Raw genomic sequence first — 15,111 nt, forward strand, 5'->3', positions numbered from 1 at the left:
ATTGAAATGCTGTCTCCAGCAAGACTATCTGGGAGAAGAAGGAGGGAATGTGACAGGGAAAGGCTGATGGTCTCACTAGGCTGAAATACCCTTGTCAGACCCCTGGGACTGGATCAGCAGGAGGCAGGGGTGTAGTAGATGCCATAAAGCACATTTTTGGAAGTGCCTGCTCACCACACAAGAGGAACTCCAGCTGGGTATGTGTGGGAATACCAAGAACTATTGTATCTGTACACATTTAAGGTGTATTTTCACTGACACTCAGGGCTCATGGTCTCTGCAATGCCTGCGTGTTTTCTGGAGCACTCAGCAGGTAGCAGCTCCCAGTGCTCATACTTTGACTTTCCATTTCAAACTGCTTAACAGGCAGGAACTGTTTGAAACTAACCTGGGGCTTGGAGGAATGGGAGTCCAAGGAGGAGGAGGAGGGCAGAGCTGATGTAATTTCTATACCTGACTGCTAATATTGCTTCCATTTTTCCCAAAGCTTTTGGCTCTGATTTAATAGGTAGCTCGATCCTCAATATCCACAATTTTTCAGTGTTGGAATGTGTTTGTGTTCCTGACAACACTCAACTGTGTCATTTCCTCCTCTTAACAGTGATAACCTCAGCTGCAGATTAGAAGTGCTTTGTTTGTGATTCTTGGGTGCTCTGCACTTGATGCATCGTCTCCCGACAGATGCAGGGCAAACTCCGCTCCTCTCCTCTGGCCTGGGTTGCAGTGATGGATTAAGTAGGTAAGTAATAGAGTGGTAATGAGATAACCACTGACATCAAACATTAACGTGGGAATAAATGAAGTTACCAGCCAGAACTAATGGCCTGAACTATCACTGGGTTGTAATTAATGAGTGTGGTGGCTGAGATTTACAAGGATATTTTAGGATGCTCCTTGCATGCAGCTTTGGGTTTTATGGCTTGGTTGGAGAGAAATCGGTTAATGCCAAGAACTTAATGAATGGGCAGAAGCTGTTCTTTGTCAGTTTGAAGTGCCCTTCTTGTGGAAGAGGCCAGAATGGCACATGTGGAGTATCTGCTTTTTCATTACTTCAGAGACTGGAGTAGGGTAGGATGCTGTGGCCTCTTGGTCTCTCAGCTTTTCAGTGTAAGGTGTCTTGCAGCTCTTTGTTTCTTCTGTTTTATTAGGACAGAGAAGTAGGGATCCTGGTGGAAGCAGTACAGCTGAAGTGAACCTATGGACAAGTTCACTTGTATGTAGAAGAGATTGCCATTGATGTGGATTCTCCCCCCAGGACCTCTGAACTGAGCAATGACAAGCTGCCCTGTTCTGCCCCATGAAGGTGTGGGACTTCTGGTTTCCTCTTCAGCTCTTCTCCTTCTTGCTGCTCTGGCTCTGTCCCCTGCCTGTCACTCCCTCCCTCACCCTGCTCTGATGTCCATGTGATCCAACTGCCTGCACCTCATGAAGGAGTTTCCTGGAGCAGGAAACGAGGTGTCCATGCCCAGAGGGCTTTATCTGGAGACCTAGCCCTCCCTGCTCTCGAAGCTTTCTCTGCATGTGACCCTGCTTAACGCTTCTCAGACATGTAAGAAACATTTCAGAGGTGGTTGCTAGGCTGTTTCAGAAAACACAGCAGAGCAGTCAAAATTCTTCATGATAATTGGTGGGAATACTCCAGCCACCTCACTGCTGCCTTCCTCAACTTTCCATGGCAACCCTCCCTCTACAGCAGCCCAGGTGCTTGTGGTTGGATAGAGTAGGAGTTTTTGAGTCCTCTGTCTTCCAAATCACCCCTTGGAGCATGGAGGGAACATCTGTACTTTTAAAGTATGGGCATCATGTGATGCAACAAATAACTTCACTTGTTCTAAACATATTCCTTTTTTATGCTGGCAGAGACAGAAAACTTTGGAAATATGCCTGAATCACATGCTTTGCATTTCTTTGGTGGAAAGAGCTGTTACCTTGTTTTCTAATGGGGAGAGAGGTGCAGAAACATGTGAGTGTCTCTTTTCCTTCCCATGGTCTGAGTCACCACACCTCTCTGTGCTGGAGAGAGGAGTAGGACCACACTCAGCATCTGGTGAACAAAGGGAAGGACAATCCTTTTCTCTCTGGTAGAGAGGGCCTGGACGGAGCTGTGGAGGAGGTCAGGATGGTGGCTGGAAGGAACAGAGATGAGAGAGAGAGAGGTCAGGCATTGCCTCATCCTCATTTCTGCTCCCTGCTGTAAACAAGGGTGTGTGGGACACAAGACAAGACAAACAGGGAAACTGCCTGTTGGATGATAGCCAGCTCTGCCAGCCTGGGCAGAGCTGGGCATTGCAGAGCAGCGGCATCTGCCTGCTCCCCGCTTCTCTGAAACATTCTCCATGCATGTTCTAGTACCATTATCTTTCTCCAGACCTGTTTTACAGGAATTTTTAATAATTCCAGGGGAAAATGAGATTCAGCTGGCTGCTGGCAGACCCAGCCCAAAGCTGCCCAGCTTTGGGGAGGTTGCCACTTTGTCTGGAAGCATTGCTTATCCTTGGTGCAGGCACTGTAGTTCCCTTCCATGTTGAAAAGGAGGAGGAAGAAATTCCCACTTGCTGGACCAGCACAAGCTAAGACCCAAACTGAACAAAGAATGGGCAGTGTATTCAGGGATATGTAAATCCTCCTCCCCCAGCCTTGGGGAGTTTATTGCCCTCCACAAGTACACAGTGGCTGTCATTCCTGAGCAGCCCAGGCGGGCTGTTAAATGACAAGGGAAAATTACCCAGTCTGTTCTCCAGAAGGCAAGTGAGTAGGAATTTTCCTCCAACAGGTTCAGGACAAAGTTAATGTACGAAAAGCCATTAAAATTACTGCTGGTAAACAGGGATAAAAACCAGCGGGGTTGTAACAAAATTTTGACCAGATTGGGTTTCCCAGCTGTCTTGCTGTGCATTGTCTTAATGGAAGGGGGCAGACAGAGGGCGTAAGCTGAGCTCAGAAAAGTCTTGCTGAAGAGGGCTGTAGGGTTGGGGCTGGGGCATCTGGCTCATTTGGCACCAACTTTATGGTCCAGCCCTCTAATCTCCTCAGGCTGGATGTGTTTTTCTGGGAAGCAGTGATGCTGTTTTTTTCTGATGGTCATTATATGTTTTATACATTCTTGTTATTCATCTGCTGTTCTCCAGAGGCTGCCCTCCCCATTCAAGCCTCACTTTAGGGCTCTGGCAGGTGTTCCCAGTGAGTTGGTTTGGGAGGAGATCTGGGGCTGTTGGGGCAGCAACTTGATCCAAGAAACTTATCCTGAGTCCAGATGAGAAAGGTGTAAAGAGGCATAGCCATGTGATACTACTCTCTTCTAGGTAAATAGCTTTTTCCAACCCCACAGCCTGCTAACATGAGCCAGGCAGCTTCTCCAGAACGTCTGGCACTGGATGTTCCGCTGCATTGACACACTTTGGAGTAAGTCAAGTGTATTTGTCAAGTTTATAGTGTATCACTATAACCAATCCAAAATTTCTAGACCCAGAATAGAAGCAATGCCCCATATTTTCAGGTGACCACTGATGGTACTGGGGAGAAGGGAACGGTACAAAAGTAGTCGGTCTTGCAGTGTCTGAGGGAGTTGGATTGTGTTTTTGGAAAAAAGAAGGCAAGAGTCTGAGCACTGCCACCTTCAGCACAGATGCCGACATCCATAGAAAACTTTCCACTCCACAAGTCAATGAAAACAGCAGCAGAAGTATCCTTAAATTCCTCAAAAAGTATCACATCCCTTATATGTCTTCCTAAGGAGGCTGTGTTTGCTCAGAGTTCAATGTTTTTGATGGTCCTGTCCTGGATGGTCAGGTTTGGCAGGTTGGGTGGTTTCTGGAATCTCCGTGCAGCAGCTCACAGAGCCACGTGAAGCTGCCCAGATAAGGGGCTGTGATGCCTCCAGCCCAGTGCAGGGAACTAGAGCTGGATGTCTGAAATTATCCTCTGTGAAGAGATGGAGGAGAGTCTGGACAGGTCACGCCTCTTGCTGGAATAGAAAGCAGTGTGGAGAGAGGCCCAACACACAAGGATTATTTTTGAGCTCTCATCCCTGTGGGAATTCACAGGGCTGCCTCTGTGGGGAGGCAACAGCTCCTTTTCACCAGTCAAGCTGCTGTCAGGTTGGTGTCTCAGAGGTGGAGAGCTTTCTTTTTTTTTTTCTGAGGCATCACCAAAGAATCAGAGTGACAGAATTATTTTTGTGGAAGTAACTACGTAAAACATTTTTTTTATTTGGATTATTTGAAAACTAAAACTGCTCATGGGTTTTAAAATTCATGTCCCCTCCAGGTTGCCTTACTTTGTTTTGTTTCTTATTCCCTCTCCCTTATTCCTCAGAGGGAACCATCCAAACCTACACAGTATGTTATTTCATGCAATCGTTTTGCAGTCGAACCTAGGCTGGAAATGCTTCTGGTGATTCATTTGTCTGAGAAATTTAAAAAGGCTTGGATGGAACAGAAACCAGGCTGGTTCAGGGAAAGTTTTCTTGTGTGTGAAGACCCATTTTAGCGGGGGAGTTCTTTTTTATTGGAAAAAGAAGTTTTCATAGGGTTTGTTTGGGAGACTTGGGCTCCAGCCATTCTTCTGTTGCAGCTTTTTGTATGGTACAAAGATCTGGAGCCTGACTATCCCAGTTCCTGCTTCCCACATCTGCTGCATTGCAGAGTTCCATGATTCCAGTGCCTTGAGCCTTTTGTTCTTTAGGGTCACTGCTTTTGCAGGGTGGGATGGATGTGATGCCATTTTTGCTTTGAGTATACTTTGTCTCACAGCTCTTTCCCAAACACAAGTATTGTATATGTCCTGAGGGCAGCAGGGATCTCCTGCTATCACATGGTGAGGGGCTCAGGCCCAGCATCCATCACTAGGATCTGCTTAAGCTCTTCCTTACCAAGAATCTCTTTCTGAAGTTTCCCAGCATTCAGAGAGGTTCAGAGCCAGGCACCAGGAAGGCAGATTTATGGCTGGTAACCACCACAAGTGCCCTGCAGAAAAACTTTTTGGCCTTCAGTTTTCCCATCTATAAGCCAAGCATTTTTAAATGATGTGCTCTTTGAGACATGGCTTTCAGACAACAGGAACCTGTGGAAAACTCCCAGGTAGTGGCTGAAATCAGATGAGCAGATATATCACATCCTGGTTTTTGGGGATTGTTCTTATCATCTCCATGGGATATCCCAGAGTTAACTTGATTGGAGGCAAGGAGTACCATGGAAACAAGACTGGGTGGAGAGGCTTGGGCACTGGGGAGGCTTAGCAGGGGTCAGGAGTGGTGGCGAGTGCCAGTCTGTCTGGAAATAGAGCAAGAAGTGGGCTGGACAGAGGAGACCACCACTCCTTTAATGACTGCTGTGACAGCTTCCACGAGCTGCCTGGTGCTGGCCAGATCCATGGTGTGACTGCTCATCTCCAGTCCCTGCCTTCTCTGTGCCCCACATGCTGCTTTCCCTATAAATAGTCCGGTGGGAAGCAGAACACGGAGCCACCACAGATGGCCCCCAGTTACATGTGCAGTCGTGTGTGAGATCCCAGATAGGAGCTGTCAATACCTTGCCTGGAGCCATCCATGAAACCTCATTAAAAATGGTGTCCTCTTCCTTAACCCCCATCATCCCCTGGCTTCTCACTCCGACTCGCCTGCATTCAGGCACCCTTATTAAACATGCACTTCTAAGCAAGGAGCGCTGACTTTCCCTTAATTGAGGCATAATAATTAGAGCATTAACACATTAGGAGGGTGAGACAGCATGTTTAGCTTTTGTGATTAATTATCTGAGGATTGTAATAAGTTGTTAAGACATTAATTACTCTGGCATGTTTATTGCTCTTTATTGCAGAACAGACACTTGGTAGCAGCGAGTGCTGGTTCATCTGGAAATAGAGTGAGAAGCGGTCTGAAGGGAGGAGACCACCTACTCATCCACAAAACAATGAGCTGCTGCTGGTGGCAGCAAGGTGGGGACATCCCCCTGGGTGTGCCTTGGTGACAAAATAGGTTTATTTCTCTCAGATGGATATAGAAATAGTACCTGAGTCCCTTATGACAATTCAGGACCCAAAAAGTCCTTTCTGATCTTTTCATCTGGATTTTTCTCCTCTTTCAGATGAAGTGTTTCCTTCCTGATGCTTTGAGCTCCCCCTGATTTGGATCATTGTGTTACCACGTTTGATTAGCATGGCTCAGTCTCTGTCTGGATCTTACAAGGAAGCTTGTCTGTATTAAAAACAGGCTGAAGTTTGGAGCATCAGCAGAGTCCAAGGAATGAGCCAGGACTCCACTGGCCTCCCTCACCCTGCCATTGGATGAGTTTTCCTTTGGAGTTTGGGGAAGTAGGTTAGGGGAGGGGTTGGAGAGGTTTGGACTGCTGTAGCCTCCTCTTTGTACAGCAAGCTCCTCTGTGTCCTCTAGACAGCTCCATGTGGGTCGGTCAGGCTGGGACTGATGGCAGAATTCAGGTCCGGAGGATGAGTGGTTCTTGTGTGTTCCTGAAATTCTGAGAAAGAGAAAATGAAGTGTCATAAAACAGACGTGTCATCCAATCAGCAGGATGACAGGGTGGGCCTGTTCCCAGTCTTCTGCTCTTCTCTTGAAATGCTCCTGTTGATGGACCCTCCCTGCCCAAACTCTCCTTGCAGTAATCTGGCTGGGAGGAACATGGGAGACAGGATGGCACCCCAACAACAGTCACAGATAAAGAAATCTGGGAATATTATGAAAAGCAAGAGAATGGGGAAGCCATAGGAGCAGTGTGTTGATATCAATTTCCTTTGGGACCCCTGGAACCCAATGTTTCCTGTCTTTAGGCTGTTCTGTGTGCTCATGTTATTTCAACACGTGCCTGTGTCTGATGCATGCAGGGGGCAGGAAGGGGGGGATCCTCTCTTTCCTCTTTTTAGAGTTAAAACACAAGAAGATCCTGACAAGTCTTTGTCCTTCCAGGACTCACCCAGTGGTCACTTTCCCTGTGGCTCCCACCAGCTCAAGCCAGTGTCACTGTCACTCAGTTGTGTGAATGGCTGTGGAGGAAAATTCCCTTCCCTGTGTACAATCTGGGATCTGTCCTGTGTCAGCTGAACGTGATTTGCTGCCTTCAGCCCCTCAGAGCCTGGTCTGCCTCTCACTAGCCCAGCCTGGGATTGGCATTCACTGTCAGGGACCTGCTGTCTGCATTCAGAGCATGGGACGAGTCAGCCTGGCCTTCCCCGCTCTGCGCCTGGGGACAAGGCAGGTCATGACTTATGCATTTTATCGTTACAAAGAGAATTTCCTCTAGATGTGTGCAATAAGACAGTGGTGCTGACCTGTGATCCTGGCACTGAGCAGCGTTAAAGACTCCCCTTTGCAGGTAATAAGCAGCAAATGTACATATTTTGGGGAGATCTGAATATTTTTTTCTCTTTTTAAGACTGCTGTCTTCATAGGCCAGACTTAATTAACAGACCTCATTATTTCCTGAAATGTAACTTGACTTCTATTGAATGAGAATTGTTCAGTGGATGGGAAGCAGCAGAGCAGTGCTGCAATATTCATATTGTTTTAATTGCAACATTAACATTTCATGCCGCTCCTGGCACACTTTCAGGTGCGGCCCTTTAGCTCGATGCAACACTGTGAAAGGTTGGATAAGAGCAATTAGGATAGAGTGGCTGGATTTCTGGATTTTCTTTTTTTTCCCCCTTCTATTTTAATGAACATAAGCTTGAATTCAGTCCCCATCCCCCCTTTTGTTGGTCAGAACGGGAAGTCACCACCCCTGGAGTGTAAATCCCTTTTTTTTTTGAGTAAAGGATGTGCTGTAGCACATGTTTAAATTGTCCTTAGCCCCACAGGTACAAGTGATACATGATTCACCAGGCTGAAGGCACCTCCTGGGACTTGACCTTTACTAGGTGAATCAGAGAAGTCCCAAATTGTGTCTGGCCAGCTGGGATAGTGTCACAAATGAGCTGGAGGGAAAAAGGTTATTTCTCACTTCTCAGTTTCTGCCAGGGCTCTGGAATGCCTGAGGCTGGAAACGACACTCCAAACAGATAACAACTGGGTTATCAGTGGAGATCCTAAATGAGCACAGGGATCACCCTGCTCTATCCCCAAATTGCACACAGGGTTTGGGTTTCTGACAGAGGGGTCAGAGAGAGCTGAAATGCTGGGCTCAGCCTTAGCAAGGTTGTGTCACACTGGCTGATGTGACAATGTTAATTGACTCTGAGGGAGAACCAGGAAGGTGTTGTATCCTTTTCAGAAAGAAGGAGGGTTTCTGAGGCTCACTCTTTCCTCTTGGGGGAAGAACACCCATGCTGCTGCCTGCCAGCCCCGTGCTGGCACTGACAGGTCTGTGCTGGGACTGGTGGGCAGCAAGCACCTGTGTGTGGAGGAATGAGCTTCCTCTCACTCACAAGTTCCACCCATCAGTCAAGAGCTAATGAGCAGCTTGATGTGTAAGTGATCCTGCTGAGAGCTCACCAGGCGCTGCTCCGATTCTGGGATGTCTTCCTGGCATTTCCTGCCAGCAGTCTGTGGATAAAACATCTTTTCTGGAAGGTGAAATCTCTGTCCACACAGTGGAGAGGCAATGGGAGAGTTGTGGGGGCGAGGGAGCTGCTCAGCCCATCAGTTCTCCCCATTGGAGCTGGGCATGTCACTTCCATTTTAGGCAGCAGCTGAACTCATCCATAAATCTGGGAGGGCAATTAAGGTTGGAAATGCAGAAGGACCTCAGCTTGGTCTCTTGAAGAAGGATGAGGGAAGGGTCCACCTTCCATTTCCATGGACTTCCCAAAGGCTAACATGCCATTTAGCTGGCTGGCTCTCCTATCAGCCAAACAGGCCTGAAATCTTCTCCTGTTGGTGCTATGTGCAGTGGGATCCATGAAATCTCATCTTCTGTGGATGTACCGTTTGGATTTGGAGTCTCTGGTGTCCATTAAGTTATTAGTGCTGAATGGAGCAGCTCCCTTTCCTGGGATATTTATAGCTTCTCTCCCACACAAATTGTCTGATGTCTAATAAGGGATGATACACTACAGTTTGGAAGGTGCTAATAATGTCTCTCCTCTGTTTGGTAATCTGTTCCCATGAAATTTATAGACTCTGACTGTCTCCGAGACCTCTGTTGCTCTGTCACATCAGCTTGAAATCTGTTTGCGGTGTCAGAAGTTGCGAGGGAGTGGGCAGAGGACAGACTGATGCAGCAGGATGTGCTCCTTGGGAAATCAGGCTGAAAATGCGCAGATCTGGGGCCGGGGGCAGCTGTGGCTCGGATCACGGGAGCCTCGTGTTTGGGAAAGCAATCCGCTTGTGTGGGAGGAAGGTGATGAGCTCCGAGCGTTGGAGCCGCCTGGGGCGAGCCGCAGGTACCGAGCGTGGCCTCTCGTGGGAAGCGGCCCCCGCGGACGATGAACGAGGCAGCCCAGAGCTCCTGGCTGGTGTGAAGAATTGCCTGGCTAAAGGATAATGAATGTCACAGCAAGAGACAGAGCGTTTCTCTGAGGCCATTCATCCCCTTTATCACCCTGCTAACAAGCCCCAGAGCGCCTTTAGAGAGACTTCTCCGGAGCAGCAGCATCCCTCAGCCGTGCTGCTGCCTGGGTGCTGGGGCTCAGGGATGCTGCATGTGGCAGGAGCACTCGGCAGGAAAACCACAGACCATCCCCCAGATTAGCAGCCCTGGGTTTGGGTCTCTGCTCTGGGGACCAGGCCTCGGCTTTGGTTTGGCTGTTGTGGAGACCATGCCCTCCTTCAGGCATAGTGCCCCCTGAGAGATCCAGATGTAAAAGCCAAGCATCCATCTTTATTTAAGTACTTCTGGGCAGCACCTGCAGCACCCTTTGGAGGATTGCTCCATTCTAACTCCCAGCTTGCCTAAGATTTAGGATTTGTAAGATTTATCCAAGACCCAAGAGGAGTTTGGGGCCGCCAGCACGTAGGTAAGTTGGTTCTGCTTCACTTGAGGCGCAGCTGAGCCTGCGCGTGAGCCTTGTGAGAGGAGGAAAGGGCAGGAGTGATGTGCTCTTCATAAGAGCTAATAAAAGCTAATCCATCCCTTTGCTCCAAGACAGTGGGAAGCATTAGTGGCTGGCTGAGTGCCTCTTCCACTGCAGCAGCGTGTTGGGTGCCTCGTCCTTCCCTCTGGCTGGGAGCAAAGTGTGTTCTCCCATGGAGGGGAAGGTGTCTCTGGCAGAGCTGTGCCGCCTGCAAGTGCTCTCCGTAGCTGCCATGCCTCCTAGGAAGGAAAAACTGCCAGAGAACCCGGACAGATGAGTCTGGGAATGAGGATGGACATCCCTTGGGCAATCTCTCGTGGCAGGCCTCAGCTCCAGGGAAGTGCCTTACCTCTGTTCCAGGCCTTGGGCCTGAAGTCCCAAGTCTTGTGAGAGCATCCCCTCTAACTTGACTGGTGTGTAAGAGACCCTCAGAAAGGCTGGAGCCAGCTGAACTCAAAATAGGTGCCCAAATAGGTTTGGAATACCCTCACCAAACAGCCTGTGTGCTCACTTGTGCACTGTGTGTGCAGGTACAAGCTGTGCCACCCTACCAAGAGTGATTTGTGTCTGGGGCACAGTGCACAGTGGGTGATCAAGTAGAAATAATTGCCAGTAATTGGAAGTTTTTTTCTTTTCCCTCCTGCGTATTTTCTTAATTTCTCCTTCTCCTCCTCCAGGTTTAGCTGTTGGGGAATGCATTTTGTGTGGTCCATGGTAAATGCCCCACAACCAGTGCTAGTGGGAGAAGGGAAAGCAAACAGGGGAGTTTGTTTTGTGTTTGGGTGTCCTCAACAAATGCTGATAGTGGTTTTATAGGGGCAAAAAAAGGAAAAGCAAAGCCACAAAGCTTTGCAGATAGAGGGGGCAGAGTGCCATGATAGATAATTGAGTGGTTCCAGTGAGGGGAGAAACAGCAGGAGAGCAGCAGGTGGTGGGGATGGCCTGGAATGTGTTTGCAGAGCTGTGGAGCAGAGGAGAAAGTGTATCATGGAGCCAGGTGTCTCCTTGAGTGCGAGCAGCACAAAAGCAAGAGGATTGTAAACCTGATTATTTCCTTTCAATTTTTTTTTTTTTTTTAATCAGGAAGTCTCCAAGCATTTTAAAAGGAAGCTAACATGGCAGATTGAAAAATTTCCCTTCTTGAGGCTTCAGTGACTAAGTTTGGAGCCAGACAGAGGAATCTGTGAGTGTTGAGCCTTTGTCACATGCTTTTGTCCCAAAAAAAGTCTGCACTCTAGACCTTGGCCTCTCTTCCAGACTGCTGTGCTGACCAGACTGATGATGGGGACTTCACTGGAGGCCAGTCATGTTCCATGGAGTTGGCAGCAGGACATGTCACCTCCTGTGGCCACTGCTGTCAGCTGGACTGCCGGTGGGGGGGTGGGATGTTGGCAAGCCAAGTGGCCTTTCAAAGCAGGCTGGAATTTAAAAGGGTCCATGAGGCCCCTGTTCCTGCCCTGACCTCTCAGTGTTTGGGGAAGAGTTCACTTTCAGTCTAGAAACATCTGTTGCTTTTTCTTCTTCTTCCAGCACCATTAAATGTCGAGTTGAAGTGAAACACAATACATCACCTTCCTCGTGGGCTGCCATTCAGCCACGAGTAACAGAGATTAGCCTTCAATCACACGAGGGCTGGAGCTGAAGGAAACCTTCCCGAGGACACGCTGGAGAAACATTTTCATTAGCAGAGGAGAACATGACGGAGATGAAGTGGCCCTTCACCTCGGCTGCCAGACCTCTCGCCTGCCTGGTGTTAACAGGAATGCTAACCAAGGAGCTGGGGCCAGCTGCAGTGCTCTGAGTGCTGTCTGCATCCAGATGTGAGGAACAGCTGTGGCACAGCAAAGCAGCACTTTTATAGTCTGGTGGGGGTGGTCTTGGTTTTCCTTCTGCCTATGAGCTCTCACTGCTAGAAGCAAACTCTCAGCTTAGGGGAGAAAACGTGTGCTAGGGCACATACCTGAGTGGGTACCCTGGCATGGGCCAGGAAAACAATGTCCTTGGGTGATAATGTCCATGGGGCCAGGAGGTATCACAGCCTCTGCCTCCTGCAATGCATTTTGCAAATTTAACAGGACTGCCTCGGTGGTAGTAGAGACTTTCTCTGCTCCATGGAAAGCTGTTCCACAGCTCTGTGCTCTTGCTCTACATCCCCCCAAGGCAGTTGAGGTGCCCAGGATTCACTTCTGCTATTGATGTTGACGAAATACCCCCTGGACCCCAGCTGGGTGCCTGGCACAGACCTGTCTGTCCCAGTTACTGGGAATTAACCAACAGGATCCCTGCAGCTCTGTCTGCCGTCCCCCACCACCTCACCTCCCCGGGGCTGGCGTGCTCCTGACAAAGGCAGGCTCCATCTCTTTCAGTCACAGCTGAAGGATGCCTTGCCTGCTCCTATCTTGCAGGTTGGAGGGAAATCATTTTAATTTGTGTGGCACATTCCTTTGGGCGTAAGTTGAGGGAAGAGAAGGAAAAAAAAAATCCAAAAGAAGCTCTGGCCGTTGTGAGTATTTTTAGTTGTTTGCAAAGGACCATTAATATATCTTTCTCTTTTTTTTCCAGCTAGGGAATTGGTTTGGAACATCAGAACAAATGGCTGCTGGTTTTGATGCATTTTCATGTTAAGTTACCTCTCATGTCGCCCTCCACCATTTCAGAACTGAGAGCAGCCAAAATGAGAGGAAAACATGGCTCCTGAGTAATTTTTCCCCCTATGATGCCTTCACCTTTCTTGTATTCCCTTTTCTCCTACGATCTCAGCTGGCTGAGATTCACTGCCAGCCTATTGAAAGGAAAGGCACGTGCTGGCTTGTGGAGGGAGAGAGACCTGAGACAGGATAAATCTGTATGCAATGAGAATGGGGGGAAGCAAGTCAGCTGCTCTGACACTTTTATTATGGAGCCAGGCTGCTTGGGGATGAATCTTTCTTGAAACGTGTTACTGGATGACATTTCTGCCAGGTCTCAGCAGTAACCTTCACCAAGCCTTGCTGCCCAGCCCTGTGCTTGCCTTTTCCTGGGACAAAGAGAATGAATATCCACTGGAAATGCCACAGGCAGCAGGGATCAATGGGGCTTAATGCACCTCCAGTGAGTCTGAAGGCACCTGGACTTTCTCACCAGAAGCTCTTCAGGCTTTGGTGACTTCAGCTTATTTGCTGTATGTGTTGTTTTGCAAAGGAGGTGTGGGCTCCTACATCTGTTTCTTACTACAGAATCAAAGATGATGCGGCAGAGACCAAAATGAAATTCTCCTCGAAGCTGTCCAGGAGGATGGATAACTGCAAGAAAATATTATTCCATGGCTCTGGAAAAGAAATATCTATTTGTTTAGTAACCTGGTAATGAGGTGCTGGCTCTGCTCCATGCAGAGGCTGGAAGCCATGAGAGATTGGGGGTTACAAAGAGGGCTGGGCAGAGTTTGCTGCCCTCTCGGCTCCTTTCCTGTATCACTGTCAACTTAGATTTCACATCAAGAGGGTGATGTTATGGCTGGCGGTGACAACAGCAGAATGTCACTGGCAGAGGTGAAATCTTTCCCTCCGTGAGGGTAATTCTTCCTTCCCTTTCCCCTTCCCCATGGCTTGCACTGGGACCCTCTGGCTCCTGGTGCTGAGCAGGGCAGGCAGGCATGCTGCTCAGGGGTCAGCATCTATTGTGCTGAGCTTCCTGCTGTCTGGGTGAGTGGCTCTGTGTCACTGATGCCTCTTGGCTGCATGGTGACCTGGGACAGAGGGAAACCCCTTGTCACTGCCTGAAACAAACTGGGGCCATTGGAAGCTGCTGTCATGGCAGCGTTGCACAGAGTGGTCCTCTGCCATGCTGGGAGGCTTGTTCCAGCAGGAGGTCTGCCAAGGATGTTCCTCCATGGCCCTCGGGGTCCTATGCTCCTTAGGGCCAGGCCTAAGCTAGGTCCAGCTTAGTTAGGCAGACCTTATAACTTATATGTTAATGGTTCATGTTCTCTGCAGGCTGTCTCTCATCTCCTCTGAGCAGGAGCTGATCTTGTAGAAAGGTGCCTGTGCTCACCTGCTCCAGCAGCCCCTCTACCAGCATCTGTCCCCAAGGGCCTGTTCAGCAAAGCCTTGGTGTTGTTCTGGGTCCAGTTTCCATTTTTCAGCTGGTTATGGAGAAGAGGATGAAGAGACCTGCTGCCACTAGGCCACAGTAGAAAACAGAGGAAGGGGACTGGCCTTTTAGTGTGCTTAAAGATCCAAAAATTTAATCTGATCCTGCTTCTCTCTCAGCCCTGAGCCTGTTGTATCTTTTCCAGCTGTTGCCTGAGACATTTTTTTTGTTTTGCTATTTTTTTCTTGTTCCCTTTTTACCCTCACTTTATGAAAAATGGCTTTCTCATCTGCATCTGTCAGGAGTCTGCCTGAGCTGGGTGTACGGCTCAGTGAATATACAAATGTGCGGTTGGGTCGTGGCCCCCCTGACAGGCCAGAGATGGATTCCAAACATGCAGGGAAAAGGGCTTCTGCTGCCTCTCATGGTTGTTTTTCTTATCCCAAGGAGGTGTGAGAATCGCCTTTGGGAGCAGCGCTTCCTTCTGCTCCTGCTCTGCCTTACCAAGGATCAGTTCTCTCTCATCCATCATCAGGTGAGTCCTCCTTGCTCCCACATCTCAGCTGCTGATGGGAATGCTGGGGAAAGGGAAAACTTTTTTATCCTGCTCTTTAGTACTATTCTTTTCCCTCTGCCTTTTGCATCCCACCTCTTAGGCCCATGACAATGCATTTGGCAGGCTGGGGCTTGAGGACACTTGCTGGTCCAGGTGCTTTTAAAGCGAGTTAAGGATGAGGTAGAGGGAAGGGCATTGTTTTGTAGAATCATAGAATATCCTGAGTTGGAATCCACAAGGATCATGGAGTGTCACTCCTGTCCCTGCACAGGACACCCCAACAATCCCACCATGAGAGAATTGTCCAAACACTCCTTGAGCTCTGGCTGGTTTGTGGCTACAACCACTGCTCTGGGGAGCCTGTTCCAGTGCCCAGTCACCCTCTGAGTGAAATATGTTTTCCTGAAACCCACCCTAAACCTCCCCTGACACAGCTTCATGCTGTTCCTTTGGATCCTGTTGCTGGTCACCAGTTTGTCCTAAGCCCTTTAAGGGGTTTTTAATGCAGTTTTGGAATTTTTCAG

General features: G+C 48.8%; 1 long non-coding RNA gene and 1 pseudogene across 2 annotated transcripts; both read left to right on the top strand.

Moving 5' to 3' along the window:
* Positions 1-3,893: 3,893 nt before the first annotated feature.
* LOC111932584 (uncharacterized) lies at positions 3,894-7,318 on the top strand (annotated as a pseudogene). Its single transcript, XR_015273802.1, has 5 exons — positions 3,894-4,115; positions 5,811-5,962; positions 6,084-6,090; positions 6,247-6,309; positions 6,920-7,318. The product of XR_015273802.1 is annotated as an uncharacterized LOC111932584 (transcript).
* Positions 7,319-9,024: 1,706 nt separating this feature from the next.
* On the top strand, positions 9,025-13,255 carry LOC147651447 (uncharacterized). Its single transcript, XR_015274172.1, has 4 exons — positions 9,025-9,906; positions 11,047-11,146; positions 11,494-11,783; positions 12,526-13,255. It is a non-coding gene; the product is annotated as an uncharacterized LOC147651447 (long non-coding RNA).
* The last annotated feature ends 1,856 nt before the right edge of the window (positions 13,256-15,111 follow it).

The sequence above is a fragment of the Cyanistes caeruleus genome, chromosome 9 (genome assembly GCF_971803275.1).
Source record: "Cyanistes caeruleus chromosome 9, bCyaCae1.hap1.1, whole genome shotgun sequence".
NCBI classification, from domain to species: Eukaryota; Metazoa; Chordata; class Aves; order Passeriformes; family Paridae; genus Cyanistes; species Cyanistes caeruleus.